Genomic DNA, 22,390 nt, shown 5'->3' with positions numbered 1-22,390 from the left:
CAATGATAACCTACAACCATCTCGATGCATCATCGATGTGATTCTAAAGTTTGGTCTCATTTTGTTGCTTAATTAAAATATCAACAACAATAAAATTAAAATTCTTGGACCTTCTTTTAATTTTAGATAATATTAAAAGAAAATATTTTATCTTAAAAGTCCATCTTGAGAAATTCTAACATAGATTGCATATCTACTACTAGTAGTATATTTTTCTTATTTACTTAACAAATTTACTATTAACTCACAATACATGTGATTTTAAGTACAATAAGTGTATTTTTTGTACTAAATATACAATTGAGTCAATTTGGTGACTCTTACTTGTCTATCATTAAGTAAATTTATACTTGTTGAAATTAAATCACTAATATGCAAAATTGTTTTACATGTGTTTTAGTATAAAAGTATTTTATAATGTGAAATCTTAAAATTACTCATAATCTACTTACTTTTGGATATATGATCATAAAAGTGTCTAAAATAGATATAAATAATCAATTTATTTGTAAAAATTAAAATACAAAGGCTTATTAATGGCTAGTTTATTTATTTATTTATTTATTTTTCTCTGGTGGACACTAAGAATCAATTAGTGTATGTTTTTTCTATTGATATAAAGCAAGAAATAAAGAAAGAAATAGAAAAATTAAAATATATTAAAAATAAGTATTGAATCTTCCTCGATTGCTTTGTATATCTTTATTAGAAAAAAGTTTTAAAATAATTCATTGCATTGCAAGAGTGATGTTTCAATCCTCAAACTTGTAAGTCATAGGCCTACCACACTTTTGCTATGTAATTTTAATATTGATACTTTAATAAAATTTGGAGTCTATCTATTGAAAAACATTCTATTGTTAATAAATATAAGTTTTGAGTATATATACCTCTCCATATATATATATATATATATATATATATATATAAAATTAAATATATATATTTATATATAGATGTATTTACGTATATGAAGTTCTTAAAAATTGATGATTTTTATATATTATAATAAACTATTGTGTTCAAAATATACTTTTCTTGCATACATATATAGAACAAATAAATTAAGGAATAACCTCTTGTAGATATCCAAATATTCACCTTCTTCAATTGATTTTTAACATAGGCTCTTTATATGTATTTTAATTTTAGAATGTATAATTATTTTTTATAATAATAAAAGTTTTTATTAAAATAGAAACTACTAAATTCATCATAAATTCCATATTAATTATTTTAAATAAGAATATTTATTATAATTTTTGAATAAAATTCAATAAAAAAAATATAATACTAATTTTTGACTTATTAATTTAAATATATAATTATTCTACTTTTATAAAAATAATCTATTAATAATTATATGTAATATTTCTTTTATTTAATTAAGATAAGACAATTTTAGCAAGATATTTGATAAGTCTTGTTGTTCTAAGACAATATGTAACATAAAGTACAAATTTTGACAAACAGATGCTCCAACAATCTTAATAATAATTTAAAGCACATATTAATATAAGAAACTCTATATATTTTTGTGATTAGTGAAATATATGAATATAATAGAAATAAATACTTGCACTATATTCCTATATCAAAGACATGATTTATAAACAATAAAAATCTCAATACATACTTATGTCATCCAAAAGAATAGATATTTACTCAAAAGTTATATAGTATAAAAACTAATATGGCTATTGCTAAAGAAAAGAAGATTAGATACTCTTAAAATAAGACTAAAAATATGAATAGCATTGATAAGACTTTAAAAAGGCTTTACACTTGCCTCCATATATATTATCTAACTAGGAGCTACATGGCAGTGTACTAAAAGACCTCCAATACACGTTCAACTTGCAAAACAAATATCTAACTTGCAAGACAAGTTTCCTACATGTACGCTGTCTTGTTGTAGTACGAGTATACCATGAAAATATAAAGAAAGGGGACTTTTATTAATATTCACTTACCTCGAATATTGGAAGCAACGACCAATTCCAGTGCCAATATTCAGGGGCCAGTTCAAAGACCCCATCACAGTCGGTCAGGGCATACTTACCAGTAACGAAATGCTCCGTTCGAGTCCAATAGTCGGAGTCAACAGAATCGAAAGGACTAAATCTATGACTAAGCGAGCCTGACACGAAGGACCAATTTGACCCAATTACGGGAACATCCAAGTCTTACTACGGGCCTCTTAGCCAATATGAGACCTAAATTGGTCGGGCGACTCAATGTGGTCCTGATTATGGGGGTTTCGATTCTATTTTAGGCTCTCTTGTTCTCTGTGCTGTTTCAGGGAACGTTGTTTCTAGAAAAAAAACCTTTTAAAAGGCAAAAAATGGAGGAGAAAGCTTTGACGGCGGAGCCAATTTCGGATCTAAGACGGAAGATTGAAGAAATTCAGAGGCTAGGGTTTGAAAGAGGAGAGAATTAAGGTTAAAGGGGAGGATAGGTAAAGAAATGAAAGGGAGAGAATAAGAGTTTTTAAGGGTCCGAGAGCTAGCTTCATGCTTCGGGGAGGATAGAGGGGGGGGGGGGGGGGAGAGAGAGAGGGGGAGAAAACTGAGAATTGGGGTTTTTTTTTTTCTTCATAGGGTTTTGGAAAGACTGAGGCAATCGTTGCTAAAATTCAGTGTTGTACTAGTGAATCGAGGTTTTAATGAAGTGGGTGTGATTACTCTTGACTGTTTTGTGAAATTGAAGTTACGTCTGTGATTGAAGAATTAAAAGGGTGTCTATAGGATTGAGTATGCAGAGTGAATGAAAATTTTTCGGTTAATCTAACAAGACAGTCAGTAGATACAAAGTCGTGAGTAGAAAGCGATATCGGAGATTAGCAGATTGGGTTGTTCAGGGTTCTGTGTAGCATCTAGAGACCTATCGGCTGGGGCGAAAAGGATTTTGGCGAGCAGTCAAAGGACATCCGTATAGATTTATGATATATTCTTGTAATTGTTTATATTCGAACAGTCAAAAACCGATAGACTGCTTGAATATTAGCGAATCTCCATACTACCTTCTATAGCCAAACGCCCGGCGCGTTCTCAAGCAGGAAAGCATGTAATACGACAATGCCACATGGCTAACTTGTACTACAAATTGCCAACATGTGTGATGCATAGCCAACATATTGGCTCAATTCTTAACCTATCAATCAACTACAAACACGTAAAATATTTAATCCATGTCTATGAAGCTTTTAAGAAGCTTCTCTATAAGATATTATCAAATTTATCTCCATTTTTCTTCTACATAATACTTCTTATCTAAGTAATTATATGTGCCTATGATAGCTAAATATTTAATAGCCTATTAATACTAAATATTTTTATAAGTTTTTATTGTAAATTATACAAATCTTAAAAATTAGAGCATCATATGACATTTTTATGTTTTTGTGTCATGCAAATGTAATTAATTTCCAAACTCTTTGAAGGTCAAAAAATCCTCCACTCATTACATCTAAATAATAAATATGTCAAACTTGTAAGAAATTCACTAAATATGAGATAAACAATACTTTGTGAATTTGTGGTTATTAGACGGCTCCAAAGTTTTAAATCACATCATTCACATATTGCATGATAGCAAGCATGTGTGTCTTGTCATTCCAACATTTAAAAATATTTCTAATTCTACTACATAGTTATAGTAGCAATAGATAAATAGTAGATAATGTGGTTATCACTTCCAAGGTTGAATTTGAGATCATGAATATTAATAAATTGTCAAAATACCAACCTCATAATTGTATGGTTAGTCTTGAAGGAGGTCAACTATCTCTTGGACCAATCTACTACTTGTTACATTCCAACTTCTAATATTTTTTTATAATATACTAACAAAAGTTTTAGGTGGATACCTCCCTTCTATTGCTTGGACACCCACATGTGCGATGTTTTCCAGCATACACACAATAATATCATTGTCATATTATCATTATATATTTTATAACCTATAACCCCTAAAATGGTCCAAACAGTTCAAACTAGGTGGGGTATGAAACATGCATATGTACACTTTTAAAGCAAAAAATATCAAAAAAGCATATTGGTCAAAAGTTATTTTTTTAATTGTTGTGTTGTATTACATATTAAATTATATTTGATTTTTTTTTTATAGTACATATTATTAAAATTTATAGATTTAGGAATTATAGGCCATAAAATGTAAAATAATCATACTAATGCATGAATGAAAGGTTATTCGGCACATTGGAGGGAGAGGTGTCCACATAATAAAAGGAGGTGTCTACCTGGCAAGTCTCTAAACCAACACACCACAATCTTTAAAACTAAAAAATAATTTAAAAAATAATATAAATATATTTTTAAAGTCTATAAGTAAAGGAAATTGTATAAGCAAGTAATTCTAGCTTGGTGGTGGATAGTCTAAGGCTGGAATTTTAAATTCGTTCAATATTGTAAACTTCATTTTTATTCAAGATAGTATATTCTTCATGAGAATGTAGATGTTAGTATGAGGACAAGATACAAATTCAAAATTTTGATATTGTTGGATACAATAATGAAAGCAACAAAAACCTTATTTTCCACAATTAATGAATTATAAAAAAGAACAAAGCAAAATGAATACTTTTCTCCAAATAAAACTACTATATATATATATATATATATATATATATATATAAAGAAAAAATATACATTTGTGTACAAAATTGAAGTAATAATGAAGTAACTGAATTCTTGTATGCTAAAGTGCAACAATAAATAAATAAATAAAATAATCTAGATCATCAACTTTAATTTTCATCATTGACTCTCTATTTTCTCTGTGTAGAAAAAAATTTGAAATACTGTAAAAGTCTTCATCATTTATACTAGCTCCAAATGTAGACAAAAACTTGATTGTGGAATAATTTTCATGAAATGGTATTCATTAAATATAAGCACCAAACGTGGATGAAATTTTTACAAAAACACATATGGATGTTTTTTTTGCCTCACAAACTCAAATATTATTTGATGTGTTTATGAATGTATCATTACAATATTACATGAAAATGTGGGATATTATCAAATGAGATTTGTAGATACAAATTTAATTATGAGATTGCAAATACAAAGCAAGCACAAACTCCTTTTGTTGAGAATTGGTTGAAAAGTGGATTGGATGAATCGACGCATGTGGGATAAATAAGGTGATTAGCAAAAGCATGATTTGGACATTGCTACATGTAAGGAGCCAATGGAAAAAAATCAAGTGAATAGGGCGTGCATTTGCATATGTACTAGAAGTTATTTATATGTTTGTTTCACGTGTGGGTGTGAGAGAGATACCAATTGAAACCAACAATCCATCACAATATGTGTAGGGACAAGCACCAAAATTAACAACGCCAAGATATACACATAAACACACGAAGTCCACGTCGATCAGTAGTAGAATAATATTTTGTACTAGTACTTGAAACTGTTTCGAGGTGTCAAAATCAGAGTGGCGCAGCGGAAGCGTGGTGGGCCCATAACCCACAGGTCCGAGGATCGAAACCTCGCTCTGATAGTGCAGAGAACATTGCTTCCGTGATGTTTTTATGGATGCTCTCCACAAGTTTTCGAGACGGACCTTTGACAGCAACTGTCGGTATTACCATGAAAGAGACTTATGATTTTGCCAAAGAGAGGGACCTGTGATTGAAATCTTTGGGGTAAATGTTTTTCATCACAAGGGATCTCGGTATTATCCTGTACAGTTCAAGAACGACTTCCGAGAATTCTTAACCGGCATATAAATATTAAATTTGAGGCACGGCTGTGATTGGAAAATTGAGAAATGGGCCACGCAGAAATGAATCTGAGCAGCATGATCTAAAAGAATGAGGCCGTGCTTCTATTCGCAGATATGACAGCTGGATGGAAAAATTGCAGAAAATCACATTCATCGATTGAGAGGCCACACCGGCTTCATTCACACGATCGTCAAGAATATTATCCAAGGGCCGTCCCAGCACTGCGCAGATTCAGGTGAGACTAAAAAATATCATAAAATCAAATTCAGCGCAGACTCTAGCAAAGAACTTAAAATCGAACAGAAGCAAGCAGCGCAACCGACACCAATCGTATAATCCGTCACAAGTGCTCCTGTACCCAGCACAGAATGATGAAATAGATTGCCAGAAAAATGTGTGCCATTGACACCACAGGTAATTTAGTGCAGAGGACAAATGAAACCATGCAAACAATGGACCACAACGAAAGAGTTGTTGAAACTAAAAGCGCCATAGGCTTTGGGGCGTGCAGTGGTGGAGGGGATGTAAAGGGAGGGAGGGTACGCAGCGGACATCTGGGCGGGGTAGCGTCCGCTTGTAACCCAATCGCGGGGGAAGGAGGGTGAGGATGTGGGGCGCCGGGTAAGGGCCTGCGGAGGCGTGTGGAGGGCCTGCCCACTCCAAGCACGGAGTCGCTAGCGGGATCTCGCCGGAGGGTGGGGTTGCGCGGGCGATAGTGAGGGGGGCACCGCGTCAGGCGGGCAACCGAGCAGCGTTCACTCCCCGCTCTGTGTAGTGGAGGGATAACGGGTCTGAATGTTCTGCGCAGATCACCCTGTCCGGCATGCATCCACATACCATCTTCCGTTTTGTCACCCTTTCATCCTGATTATGTTTGACAAGTGGACAAGAATAATAATTCCTTTTTCTTTTCTTTTTAAGTTTCATATTATTTTGCGGACTATCCACCTATAAACTATCATTTTTTTTTTCTTCCAACATTAATGCTTTCTTTCAAAAAGAGAGTGGATTGCTCTCATCTTTGAAAAATAATTCATTTGATACACAAGCTTGCAAATTATCCTTCTCTTATTTAACTTCTAGATATATTAAATTAATTTATTATATAAATAAAATAAATAGTTATGAATGCTAAACTTTGTGGAAGTGAGAATATATTTGCAACTATTACAAATTTTTATAGACTTGTCAACATTCTTTGGATGAAAATTTCACATATTATCAACCTTAATTATAGAAGTACTATTTCTACACCTATGGAAGAAGTTAACAATAAAGTCCAATGTCTACACTATGAATTTGTGTAGTTTAGAGAAACATAAATGTTAATGTGTCTTCTAATAGAACTATTCCAAAAGGCAAGTCAGATGCCAATGCACCACAATCAAATAAGGTTTTTCTTGACATACTCATAGCAGTTGCTACAAATGTGATTGAAATGAATTCTTTCCTTCCATCACTAGTAGGCCATCTTGGTCAAATCCATACTTCTTCAGTCCAATTATTTGGACCAAAACCAAATAGATAATGGGCTTGTTGATCCACTAAAATATTATAGTTGGTGACATTAGTCACTGCATACTTTAGAAACAAGTGTGAATAAAGTGGACTAGATCCAATGCAAAATATTAATTGCAAAGGTTGCTTGGTATAGCCGGTAGCTTGCTCCATGCTCCCTACTAAAGTGACAATGGTAAAAGGACAAGGTTCCAAGTCTATGGGAGTGAGACCTTGCTTTGTATGGTAGAGGGATAACAGGCTTGAATGTTCTATGCAAATCACCCTACCTGGCATGCATCCACATACCATCTTTTCTTTTGACACAAATAAAGTGAAGATTGTCAAAGAGAAATAAAGTAATGCAACAATTGGCTACAAATTCTAATAAATTTTTTTTAAAAAATATATATATATATATATATATATATATATAACTAAAAAATTATTTGAAGTACATTAGAAGAAAGAAGAATTGAAACCAACTAAATATTTGATTAGCAAGTAACTTCCAATTGGCTACTTTTAGTGATGTGTTGATTTTTTAAAACGTTCTTAAAGAAATAAAAGCTTTAGATGTAGAAGTAGATGTTCATGTCAAAATATTCCTTTAATCTCATCATGTAATTATTATCTTTTTTCTAAACTTAAAATATTCTCTTTATGATTATCATAATTAAATAGTATAAGTAGGAATAAAAAACTAATGGTCGCTTAAATAAATAACTATATATTCAGAGCATGTGCTTTTATTCTAAAAATAATTTAAAATCATAGAATTAGGTACATTTTGCTTTTATGTATGTTTTATTTGTGAAATTTAAAATTTGATCTTGAATAATGTGGTAATTAAATATTCTTACAACCAAATGTTTTAGTCTAAAAAATTAAAATTTGAAAAAAGACAAAATAATAGTTTGTGAGAATAGAAACTTAAAAATAAAAATCAATGTTTAAAAAATAATGAAAAAAATTTAATACGAAGAAATTTTGCTACAAATAATTTTTATTTACATGTAGGCATGTTTGGTGAAATCTATTCATATACTTAAGAAAATGGTAAGTAATTTCTTATTGGCTAGTACATCAAAATTGATAAGCTCTAAACTAATCCATAGCATATGTTGCAAAGTAAATAAGAAATGTAGTCTTGATTTAATTTACTTAGAAGAAGCTCTAAAAACTTTGTTATTAAATTAAACAATCAAAAAAAATTAATATAAAAAATAATATTTTATATTTTTTTATCACACAAAACATAACTAAAGTTTCAATAAAAAGCTATTATAGCTAGTAGTTTAATTTATCTTTGATTTGGGCCTCAAATCTTTTTTTAAATTTAAAAACTAGAAAAAGAATTAAAAAGGCCTAGGCTAAAATGATAATTTATTAAAAGTTAGAATTGCCGAATTAATTTTAAAATATGAAAACTAATCATGGTAAAAGAATTTAGTTTGAACCATTTTACATCTAGACATCTTAACATCTAGTTTTAAAGTGTAGCTGAAATACTATAAATATAAAATGCAAAGAACTAAGGATTTTTTTAGATTCCATACACAATGCAATGTTACAATAATGGAAGCTAAAATAAATAAAGTCTTCATCAATCATTCCGAAAATTGATTATTTTAAAACTATTAAATTTAGAATTATATCGTTTATCAATCATTGAAATGATTGTAATTGTGAACATTTCTTAAGATGAAATTTGGTCATTTATGGATTTTTAATCATTTTTTCATCAAAAGTATTTTTATTATATAAAATAATAACAAAAATACATGAAGATATGAATGTGCTTTATTATCCAATTCTAATAAATCTACTGTAATATTGAGAAGGATTTAACCTTAAAAAGAATTAAACTTGGTATATACTTTCTTGAAAGTTTCATCTTATTCCATTAGATTCTTCCAAGTTAAAAAACTCTGCACTATTCATACTTCTAAGAGCTAGACTTTTAAGATTTATTGTTTGAATTATTCTATGAACTGAGATTGTTAGATACATTATATCAAGTCGCACAAACCAATCATAAAGTATGTAATTTAAACCAAGTTTAAATGCACACTCATCTCACTCTCAAGAAATGATTGAAAATCTACACCAAACTAAATCAAACTATTTCTTACACCACAAAAGAGGAATCTAAGAGTGCAAGTATGGAAGTAAAAGAAATATTAAATCCTTATAAAAATGGCTAAAATACCATAGCTAAACAAATCCTTACAATAAGTTCTTTCACCTTCAAAATCAATCATAAGACTTGACTTCACAAGAATGTCAAGTCCAAGATTTTATTTTATTTAAGTACTCAAATCATGATTGATATTAATAAAGTCAAGTAACAAAAAAACTATCTATAGATAAAATACAAATAATCAAACAAAACTACATATCTTTGATAAGATTTGGCACTCATATCACATGATCCGTGTTGTGTAAATATAGATAATTCTATCAAAAATATACTATCTTGAATAAAAATGAAGTTTATAATATTTAACAAATACTAACTTTAAATACATTTTAATTTTTCTATTTCTTTCTTTATTTCTTGCTTTATATCAATAGAAAAAATATACACTAATTGATTCTTAGTGTCCACCAGAGAAAAATAAATAAATAAATAAATAAACTAACCATTAATAAGCCTTTGTATTTTAATTTTTACAAATAAATTGATTATTTATATCTATTTTAGACACTTTTATGATCATATATCCAAAAGTAAGTAGATTATGAGTAATTTTAAGATTTCACATTATAAAATACTTTTATACTAAAACACATGTAAAACAATTTTGTATATTAGTGATTTAATTTCAACAAGTATAAATTTACTTAATGATAGACAAGTAAGAGTCACCAAATTGACTCAATTGTATATTTAGTACAAAAAATACACTTATTGTACTTAAAATCACATGTATTGTGAGTTAATAGTAAATTTGTTAAGTAAATAAGAAAAATATACTACTAGTAGTAGATATGCAATCTATGTTAGAATTTCTCAAGATGGACTTTTAAGATAAAATATTTTCTTTTAAGATTATCTAAAATTAAAAGAAGGTCCAAGAATTTTAATTTTATTGTTGTTGATATTTTAATTAAGCAACAAAATGAGACCAAACTTTAGAATCACATCGATGATGCATCGAGATGGTTGTAGGTTATCATTGTTGTTTATCTAATCATTAATTGCAACTAGTTCTACTTTCAACTAATGTAGTTTAGGATGTTAAGATCTTCACAACAAAAAAAACCCTCATGTTAACATCTACTACAATTATCACGTCCTTCTATCCTACAATGTGATAAAGAGTAAATTCCACTCTCTCAATATACCTAATTGCTAGCAAGTTAACAGCTAGATGCAACAAAATGAAGAGATATCATGGAACAATGCCGTTGTACTCTTTAAAAAAAAGAAAAAATTGTACCACAATTGATCGCAAGCCATTGGTGTTCCACCGCTCGACTATATTCTTGCAATCATCTTCAAACTAACAACTCACACAACAAGTTGAGGAAAATAAAAATAGCTACTTTGAACTCCTCTACAGTACCACCATAGTTACGTATTGATTTTGATCTCCACATTGATCACAAAAATAACAAAAATATTGCCACTATTTTCAATGAAACTAACAAGATTTTGCATCTATAGTTGTAAAAGAAACACCACACCAAACTCCAAAGCATTAGTATTAGTGGTAGTTGGTAAAGGCTAAAACTTGCATCAACAATGGTTCACAACTTAGATATTGGGCTACATTACGGTGATTTGACGTATTCTTCCATACAATTAGTGACTAAGGTTCTTGCACCTCTGTTGTTTTTTTTGTGGTTCGGTGGCAATGTGTCGCTTTGTGTAAAAAAATCAATGCCAAATACCAAAGATTTAACTTGGTATTAAGGCCAATTCAAGGCTAGACCTTCCTTTTTGATCAATCAATACTACCAAGATCAATAGTAAAGACTACGGTGGTTGGACACACATTCTTTGATGAACTTGGTATTACCCTAGTATCCTTAGTTTTGTTATAGCCTTGTGAATAATTGCAATGAGATAGTATTGAAGGTTGAAGCATTACAACAAAGAAGATGTCAATGCTTATTCTTCAATAGTGCTACATGGCTAAGCGCTAAATAAAGACAAGCGGTAAGGCATATAACAACTAAAAAGTATGAGACGCTGCCTCTGTGAACTCAAGAACTCCTAAGTAATCTCCTAGGTAAATCAAGGCTAAGATTAAGAAGCTTACTTCTTTCAAATTTATGAGTTGAATCAAGGGAGCTAAGTATAAACTAAATACCATCTTAGCTTATAGTATGTTCTTGATATTGTAGTTTTGAACTACAAAACAACCTCTATGTTGACTTCAACAATTGAGCTAATACATGCACATTAGAGCTAGAGTCAATAAGACTTGTTGTAAATAATAGTGAGTGGCGATTAATATTGGAAGATGGTATAGATAAAATAGAATCTAGCCAACACTACAAGCACATAAGCATTCCGTAAAAAATTAAAAATTAAAAAAATTATTGCTTAGCCTTGATTCTTACATTAAGTGGTGGCAAACCTCCACAGTCTAAGTTGTATGTTCAATTGTGTCCTTGATCTATTACAACATCGAGGCGACAATCCACATCATTTGCATTCCTTTCTTTGAAGTGCCTTACAACATGGAGGTGTAAAGTCTGATCATCTTGGTAGTAGGATTGGATCTAAGTTCAACTCGCAACAAGGCAACACCAAATCTTCCAACTTGATGAGATTTCTAGCAAATGTGTTCACACTAGCTAATTAGGTAGATTTGGATGAAATAGGATTAAGATTGAATTAGGCTAGTTTGGATGAATAATTGAAGTTGAATAAAAATAAAATAAAAAATGGATGAAAATTGTATAGATAAATTTTTATACTTGGATGAATTATTATTCAAAGATAAATTCTTATTGATGGATGAATTATTATTTAAAGATAAATTCTTATTGATGGATGAATGTGAATTCAAAATTAAAATAAAATAAAATAAAATAAAATAAAAATGATTTTTTTTTAAAGTAAAAAATTAAAAAAATAAAAATAAAAATACTAATATTAATAATTTTTAAATTATATAGAATGTTGGAGTGCCTTATTATTATAAGTGTGAGTTAGTAGTAGAGATTTTGCTTGATTATTTGTGTGATTTAAGGAGTGTTAAAAAGTGAATTAAATTAGATTAAATAAAAGCTACAACTTATCACATTTACATAGTAAATTCACTTGTTGTAGGTTTGGATAAACTTCCAATGAATGGAGGTTTATTTTACCTCACACTTGAGTGATTTTAAGAGTTTAAGAGTGATTTGATTCAGATTTACATAAAAACTAAAAGTCCTAAGATTACCATATTTAATTTACTTGTTGTGAACTAGAATAAACTTTCAATTTGTGGAGGTTTATTTTAGCTTACAATAAGAAAAGAAAAAAATTATGATTTTTTGTAATTTATTGTAGTAAAAATTCTAAATTTACTTACAAAAGTTTTAATTGATTTGATGATATATATCTTTTTATAAATACATAATGCATGATGGAGCATCTATCATCACATCTTTATTAACAATAATGTATTAATAATCAATTGTTTTAATATTTTTTAATTTTTAAAGTACAATATATTTTATATTATTGATTGCTATCTGTAAATTTATTCAAATCACATCCAAATGAAATACAAATTTTTTTTGTTATGTGCTTTCATATACATGTTTTGTTGATTGATCAATATTGACAATTTTTTGATGAAATCAAACTTATTATTTAATACATAGATGTAGTGGTTGGAAATTAGTTTTTTGAAAGAAAATAATACTAAATTCTTGAATGAATGTAAGGCTCGTCATGTTTGGATGTTTGTATCAATAATATAAACTGTATTATCAAACTCACAATTTGGAATATAACATTGAAATTTTTATTATTATAACTTTTTTTTTTTTAATGAACTCTATAATTACATAAATAGAGGTTAAGAAAACACATAATAAGATGGTGAATATGTTTGTTTTAAAATTTTAGTCAATTGTAGACTTTCAACATATGTATATTGTAAAAGTTGATAATACATGACTGGTTTTGTATCACCTCCTTTAAAGAACTACATGCAAGAAGTTGTGTCGTATATGCATTTTATATATATAAATATATAGAAAAGATAATGTCATCTTTATTGTTAACAATGTATATAATACATCTATTTTAGAGATCTTGTCTCAAATTAATTGAAGGCTATTGAATATCTCTTCTTCAATAAATACGATGTTTTTTGTACCCATCTAATCTTTAAGCATATCTCTATAGATTAAATTTCAGAACTATTTAAAAAGTTTAGATCTTAATTGACATTTAGTAGAAAAAACTCACTTGTTTCCATAAAAGAGTCTTCTAAGATTTAATCCTTTTAAGCAGTTATTATATATATATATATATATATATATATATATAATAAAATAAACAATATAATCTAATTTTATGCTTTACATGCATGCATGTATTCCTACAACATGTAACAATTTTTTTAATCTTAGGAAAAAGTACATAATGAGCAATACAAAATATCATAATTGATTTGCTCTTATCAAGCATTAATTCATGCTTTTCCATTATATTTTAGTTATTTAAACATGGATTTTTTCAGAATTGAACTATAGATTAGCCCTTAGACTATAGAATGTTTTGAGCTTATTATTTTTTATGATTTCATAAGTAAATAGTATTAACCATTTTAAATTTATTAATTATTCTAATTGATTCTTTATTCTTTTTCTTCATAAAGTTAATCCAACTATGTGATGAAAATTTTGTTAAGTTTTTGTTCATATAAAAATCATATGATTAGGCATTGATTCTATATATTAATATTTTTAATGATCTAGATATATAAAATTATTTATTTTCTTAAAATTTCTTAGATGGTATTTTATATTTAGAATATAACTTGCAATAATTGATCTTTCTTTTTTACACATATTTCTATGTTAGTACATAACATATTAATTTAGTGTTTAAAATAGATTTTAATATTTTTTCACCTATATTAGTACTGCAGTCTAATGTTGTTGTCCATTAATACAACAATGTAGAATACTACATACTATTGATAGAAGAGTTTAGCCACCAATTATAATTCTAATTTGGGGTATTGTTGTAGTAAAACAAACTTAGTTTCTTTGCTGCAATGACAAAACAATTTTTGTGCACTTTAGAAGAGTTTGCAAAATGAACGGCATGCAGCTCACAAAATTGTGCAGCATAGTCTAAGGGTCTTATAAAGACTTCTTGTTATGAATTCAAGATGTGTACTTTAGCAAGCAAATGCAAAGAGTTTTTTTACCAAGGTGCTATATGTTTGGATGAGAGAATAGTAAGAGTTTTGAATAAGTGAATATGATATATTATCATGATTAATAATTTTTTATTTAAAGACTTTATTCTATTTTAGCTTCCATTGTTGTAAAATTGTATTGTGTATGGAATCTAAAAAAATCCTTAGTTCTTTGCATTTTATATTTATAGTATTTCAGCTACACTTTAAAACTAGATGTTAAGATGTCTAGATGTAAAATGGTTCAAACTAAATTCTTTTACCATGATTAGTTTTCATATTTTAAAATTAATTCGGCAATTCTAACTTTTAATAAATTATCATTTTAGCCTAGGCCTTTTTAATTCTTTTTCTAGTTTTTAAATTTAAAAAAAGATTTGAGGCACAAATCAAAGATAAATTAAACTACTAGCTATAATAGCTTTTTATTGAAACTTTAGTTATGTTTTGTGTGATAAAAAAATATAAAATATTATTTTTTATATTAATTTTTTTTGATTGTTTAATTTAATAACAAAGTTTTTAGAGCTTCTTCTAAGTAAATTAAATCAAGACTACATTTCTTATTTACTTTGCAACATATGCTATGGATTAGTTTAGAGCTTATCAATTTTGATGTACTAGCCAATAAGAAATTACTTACCATTTTCTTAAGTATATGAATAGATTTCACCAAACATGCCTACATGTAAATAAAAATTATTTGTAGCAAAATTTCTTCGTATTAAATTTTTTTCATTATTTTTTAAACATTGATTTTTATTTTTAAGTTTCTATTCTCACAAACTATTATTTTGTCTTTTTTCAAATTTTAATTTTTTAGGCTAAAACATTTGGTTGTAAGAATATTTAATTACCACATTATTCAAGATCAAATTTTAAATTTCACAAATAAAACATACATAAAAGCAAAATGTACCTAATTCTATGATTTTAAATTATTTTTAGAATAAAAGCACATGCTCTGAATATATAGTTATTTATTTAAGCGACCATTAGTTTTTTATTCCTACTTATACTATTTAATTATGATAATCATAAAGAGAATATTTTAAGTTTAGAAAAAAGATAATAATTACATGATGAGATTAAAGGAATATTTTGACATGAACATCTACTTCTACATCTAAAGCTTTTATTTCTTTAAGAACGTTTTAAAAAATCAACACATCACTAAAAGTAGCCAATTGGAAGTTACTTGCTAATCAAATATTTAGTTGGTTTCAATTCTTCTTTCTTCTAATGTACTTCAAATAATTTTTTAGTTATATATATATATATATATATATATATATTTTTTAAAAAAAATTTATTAGAATTTGTAGCCAATTGTTGCATTACTTTATTTCTCTTTGACAATCTTCACTTTATTTGTGTCAAAAGAAAAGATGGTATGTGGATGCATGCCAGGTAGGGTGATTTGCATAGAACATTCAAGCCTGTTATCCCTCTACCATACAAAGCAAGGTCTCACTCCCATAGACTTGGAACCTTGTCCTTTTACCATTGTCACTTTAGTAGGGAGCATGGAGCAAGCTACCGGCTATACCAAGCAACCTTTGCAATTAATATTTTGCATTGGATCTAGTCCACTTTATTCACACTTGTTTCTAAAGTATGCAGTGACTAATGTCACCAACTATAATATTTTAGTGGATCAACAAGCCCATTATCTATTTGGTTTTGGTCCAAATAATTGGACTGAAGAAGTATGGATTTGACCAAGATGGCCTACTAGTGATGGAAGGAAAGAATTCATTTCAATCACATTTGTAGCAACTGCTATGAGTATGTCAAGAAAAACCTTATTTGATTGTGGTGCATTGGCATCTGACTTGCCTTTTGGAATAGTTCTATTAGAAGACACATTAACATTTATGTTTCTCTAAACTACACAAATTCATAGTGTAGACATTGGACTTTATTGTTAACTTCTTCCATAGGTGTAGAAATAGTACTTCTAAGCGTGGGAATTGGTCTACAAAAAAATTCAATCAAATAAGAAAAAAAGCATATGGATTTTTACTTCGAGATGGATTCTTATGGAATAGACCGAAGAAAGGAATTGGAATGCCACAACGAGTGATAGGCAAAAAGGAAGAAAAACTAAAATTATTAAAGGAGTTTCATGATAGTTTATGGGCAGGGTATAGAGGAATCTGGGCTACTTTTGCTAAACTCAAGAAACGATATTGGTGGAAAAATATGTATCGAGATGTGCTCTCATTTGTAGAGTCATGTGAAATCTGTCAATCGTATTCTTATATCCGACATCGAGATGGTCTTCATCCTACGTATCCTGTGGCTATTCATTTTAAATGGGTTGTTGATTTGGTTATGATGCCAGTTGGGTTATGGGAGATGAGATATTTGGTTTTAGCTCGCGAAGATTTATCAAATCAAGTAGAAGGAAGAGCATTGAGGACAAAATCTTCAGAGGGGATTTGTAGGTTTTTACTTGAAGATGTCGTTTGTCGCTACGGATGCGTAGGAAAAATCACTGCAGATCGTGGAGAATTAAATGCACAAGAAGCTCGTAAGTTCTTTGAGAGATGTGGAGGTAAACTATCACTGACTACTGCTAATAATCCAGAAGGGAATGCAAAAAGTGAACGCGGTCACCCACCGATTATGAAAGCATTGGTTAAAGCTTGTAATGGGAAAGTTAAAGAGTGGCCACGGCTTTTGTCATTTGCATTATGGGCTGATCGAACAACACATAGTTCGGTGACAGGATATATGCCAGTAGAACTTATGACAGGTCGAAAACCAATTATGCCGATTGAAAAAAAGGTACTTACTTGGAGTATGCTACCATGGAAAGATGGATTGACAAGAGAAGAACTTCTGGCTATTAAGATTCGACAATTGGAGCAAAGAATGGAAGATGTGCAGATAGCATTGGAGAGGTTAAAAAGAGCAAGGTTACAAAACAAGGCGCAATTCAATAAGCAACATCGATTGAGACCAAAAGCAATCGAGGAAGGTGACTGGGTATTTGTTTATGACAATAGTCTGGATAATCAACATAGTACTTTGCGAAAATTTTCAAAACGTTGGTTTGGACCATATGTGGTAATAACTGTTCATGATAATGCGACTTACTTATTATGGGAGTTAGATGGTACAAAATTGAAAATACCAATTGTAGGGAAGCGAGTAAAAATATTTAAACGAAAACATAGGGAGATGAATATGGAAGACCTTAATGAAGGTATAGAGATTCCGTAGCAAGAAGATGAAAGTGATTTGGATAATGAAGGTGACGACGATGAACTGAACAAAGACGTAGAGGATATATTCTGAATCAAACAGCAATTGGATAAATTGGTGCATAGTGGAAGATGCACAGGTTCAGAGGGGGTAGATGTCGTGTTGTAACACGAGTATATCGTGAAAATATAAAGAAAGGGGACTTTTATTAATATTCAGTTACCTCCAATATTGGGAGCAACGACCAACTCCAGTACAAATACTGAGTGGCCAGGTTTAGTCACCCCGTTACAGTCAGCCGGGGCATACTGAAATGCTCCATTCGATTCCAATAACGGGAGTCAGCAGGAAGAGAAAGGACCAATTCACACGACGGATGAGCCTAGTTCGAAGAGCCAATTGGATCCAATTTCAAGAATTCAATCCGGGTCCTCTTACCCAATATGAGACCTGCATTGGTCGGGCAACCCAATGTAGTCTAATTATGGGAAAATCCAGGTCTTACTACAAGCCTTAGCCAATCTGACGCAAAGGACCAATTTGATCCAATTACGGAAACATCTAGGTCTTACTACGGGCCTCTTAGCCAATCTGACGCGAGGACCAATTTGACCCAATTATGCGAACATCCAAGTTACTACGGGCATCTTACCCAATATGAGACCTGAATTGGTCGGGCGACTCAATGTGAATCCGAGTACGGGGTTTCGATTCTGTTTCAGGCTGTCCTATTCTCTGTGCCATTTCAGGGAATGTTGTTTTCGGTAAATAGATCTCTTAAAGGTAAAAAATGGAGGAGAAAGCTCTGATGGCGGGAGCCAATTTTGGATCTAAGCTCTGACGGTGGGAGCCAATTTCGGATCCAAGACGGAAGATTGAAGAAATTCAGAGGATAAGGTTAGGGGGGGAATAAGTTTTTGGGAGGTTTTTTTTTTTGAAGATCGAGGAGATGAGCTTCATGCTTCGGGCGGGGATAGAAGACAGAGAATTGGATTTTTTTTCTTCATAGGGTTTTGGGAAGACAGAGGCAATCGTTGCTAAAGTCAGTGTTGTAATGGTGAATCGTGATTTTTAATGAAGTGGGTTTGATTACTCTTGACTGTTTTATGAAACCGAGTTACGTCTGAGATTGAAGAATTAAAAGGGTGTCTATAGGATTGAATATGCGGAGTGAATGAAATTTATTGGGTTAATCTAACAAGACATTTAGTGGATACAAGATTGTAAGTACAAAGCGGTATCGAAGATTAACAGTTTGGGTTGTTCGGGGTTCTTTGTAACGTTTAGAGACCTACCGGCCGGGATAAAAAGGACTTCGACGAGCAGTCGAAGGGCATCCGTATAGATTTCCGATGTATTCTTACAGTCGTTTATATTCTAACAGTCAAAAATTGATAGACTGCTTGACTATTGGCGAATCTCTATACTACCTTCTACAGCCAGACGCCCGACGCGTTCTCGAGCAGGAAAGTACGTAATACAACAACGGAAGCAATGTTCTCTGCACTATCACAACGAGGTTTTGATCCTCGGACCTGTAGGTTATAGGTCCACCATGCTTCCACTGTGCTACTTTGATTTTGTCACCTCGAAACAGTTTCAAGTAGTAGTACAAAATATTATTCTACTATTGATTGATGTGGATTTTGTGTATTTTTGTGTATATCTTGTGGACGGTCAGATTAGATTTTAGTACTTTTTAAAGCTCAATGATTATGATTGGGGCTTAAAAGAAGAATTTTAATTACTTAAATATGAAAGTTACTATGTAAATGGGATATATATATGGTTAAGACTTCTCAGAAGAATATTTTAAGTACTTTTGAATTAAAATTCAGATTATATTCTTGTCGTTTGGGTGATATCTATTAGGGTTTTTTAGCTATTTATGATACCTAATCTTACCTATCACAGCTAAGTGCCTAGTGCATTCTTGAGCATAACAATACGTAATATGACACCGTCCTTGTATGGAGAACTTGATGCAACTTGTGTTGCAACCAACAAGATCTGTATTTTACAGCAAGGCAATCTATATGTAATATTATCTACTTCATAATTTCGACAACTTACTACTGATATCAAGTGAGATGATGCTGCACTTATTAGCCAATTTTTCTATGGATTATAATATGTAGTAAAGAAATTGATGCTCAACTTATCTAATCCTCAAACATTGAGTCAAGCAATTGACTTTGTTGTGAATTGCAACAATTGAATTTTTAAATTTTGATCTAAGAGTCATACAAATACTTCAACGTTATTACAATTTGATGGCAACACCTACATCTCCTCAATACATATATTCAGTCGTAGAGGATATGCAAATTGATGTAGTATGTTTTAAACTTCTTACTGAATAAGAAAAGACTCGTTGCTGTCAAGAAGGATTATGCTTATATTGTGGAGAACTTAAACATACTATTCAATATTTTCTAAAGAAGCGACAAAATCACAAAATAAAGAACACATCTGTCAAAGAAGATAATGTATCAAAAAAAAGATTTGTCTAGCTATAATAGGGACCGTGCGAGTGGAATCTTATACAATTTCTAATGAAAGTCATATCTTCTCCTCAAAACCGTCTCTTTGTTTTATAATAGATGTGCATTTAGGACCTAATAATTATAAAACCTCCACCTTGATAGATTCAAGAGCCTCAGCTTGTTTCTTAGACATAGAATTTGTTAAAAGTCATAAAATATAGTTAATACAAAAAATCAAACATGTTCATGTAAAATTCATAGATGGTCGTCCATTGTCTTTTGGAGATATTACTCATAAAATAATTCCTATAGATGTAGCAATAAATGATTATTGTAATTGCATAATCTTTAATATAATTAGATCTCCTTGTAATCTAGTCATTTTAGATTTATTACAATTAAAAAATTATAATCTTTGTATAGATTGGATTTCTCGTATCCTTGACTTCTCTAAAAGCATAATTAAGAGTAAAATTAATCCAATAGAAAGTCATAAGTTTAGTGCAATTAAACCTATCTTTGTAGGTGCAAGAGCTTTCTTGCATGCTGCAAAAAAAGGATCACCTTGTGTCATTTATGCCATACATGTTTCTAATGATGCGAAGACTTTAAGCGGTATTCCCAGCCAATATCAAGAATTTCAAGATGTATTTGAAAAGAAGAATGTAGATACTCTTTCAGAACATCGTCCCTATGACTACTCAATTGATCTTCAAGAAGGAGCACAATCGCCATTTGGACCAATCTATAGTTTATCACAAAATGAATTGGCTGAACTCAAAGAATATATTAAAGAAAAATTGGCCAAGAATTTCATGTCATTCTAAATCACGAGAACGAGCTCCAATCTTATTTGTAAAGAAAAAAGATGGATCATTGCGGATGTGTATTGATTATCGAGGACTCAACAAGATCACCATTAAGAATAGGTATCTTCTATCTTTGATATCTGGACTTCTCGATCAACTAAATCAAGCTAAGATCTATATAAAAATAGATCTATAGAGAACATACAATCTAGTACGTATTAAAAGAGATGAATGGAAGACTGCATTTTAAACTAGGTATGGACATTTTGAATACAACGTCATACTTTTTGGACTTACAAATACATTGGTACCTTTCTAACATCTAATGAATGATATTATTTGAGAATTTTTAGACGATTTTATTATTTGTTATCTGGACAACATCTTGATCTATTCTAAGAAAACATATGAATATGAACTTCATATTTGTTGTGTGTTACAGAAATTAAGAGATACAAGGCTCTATGCCAAGATAAAAAAAAAAGTGTATATTTCACACTACTCAAGTCAACTTCTTAAAATACATCATTTCAAATGATGGACTTATAATGGATCCTAAGAAAGTTCAAACAATTATGGATTGGAAGATTCTTAAAATTGTAAGAGACGTCCAATGTTTTTTGGACATTGCCAACTATTATCAAATCTTTATCAAAGACTTCTCTTGAGTTGCTGTTCCACTTACACGTTTGACTTGCAAAGACAAACTTGAGTGGAGTAAAGAAGCTGAAACATCTTTTGAAACTTTGAAGTCAAGTTTTATTTCTACACCAATCTTATATCGTGTTAACTTTCTTAAGGTACTTTTTATGGAAACAAATGCATCAAACTTTGCTTTGGATGCTATATTATCACAAATGGGAGTAGATGATAAACTTCACCTAGTAGTTTTTTATTCCAAAAAATTTTCAGTAGCCAAAATTAACTATGAAATCCACGACAAAGAACTTCTTACAATCGTGGATTTATTTTAGGAATGGCATCATCATCTAGAAGGTGCTTCTAATCTAGTCACCATATATATAGATCACAAGAATCTCAAGTATTTCATGTCAATACGTATTTTAAATCATTGCTAAGCCCGTTGGAGTACATCCTTATCAAGATTTGATTTCAAAATCACATACTGATCCAAAAAACAACAAGGTTTGTCAGACATCCTTTCTAGATGTTGTTATCTTGTACCAAAAGAAGGAGATGTAACTTTTGATCAACAAAGAATAATTTTCTTGAAGCTAGAGTATT

The 22,390-nt window shown here is 30.3% G+C and overlaps 2 non-coding genes across 2 annotated transcripts; both read left to right on the top strand.

Moving 5' to 3' along the window:
* The first annotated feature begins 5,457 nt into the window (after positions 1–5,457).
* TRNAM-CAU (transfer RNA methionine (anticodon CAU)) lies at positions 5,458–5,529 on the top strand. Its single transcript has one exon. It is a non-coding gene; the product is annotated as a tRNA-Met (tRNA).
* Positions 5,530–6,308: 779 nt separating this feature from the next.
* LOC149986186 (signal recognition particle RNA) lies at positions 6,309–6,599 on the top strand. Its single transcript, XR_016501357.1, has one exon.
* Positions 6,600–22,390: the final 15,791 nt, after the last annotated feature.

This window comes from Physcomitrium patens, chromosome 26 (genome assembly GCF_059467195.1).
Source record: "Physcomitrium patens ecotype Gransden chromosome 26, ASM5946719v1, whole genome shotgun sequence".
NCBI classification, from domain to species: Eukaryota; Viridiplantae; Streptophyta; class Bryopsida; order Funariales; family Funariaceae; genus Physcomitrium; species Physcomitrium patens.
Note: the sequence above shows the minus strand (reverse complement) of the source record. Positions and strands in the feature narration are given on the sequence as shown.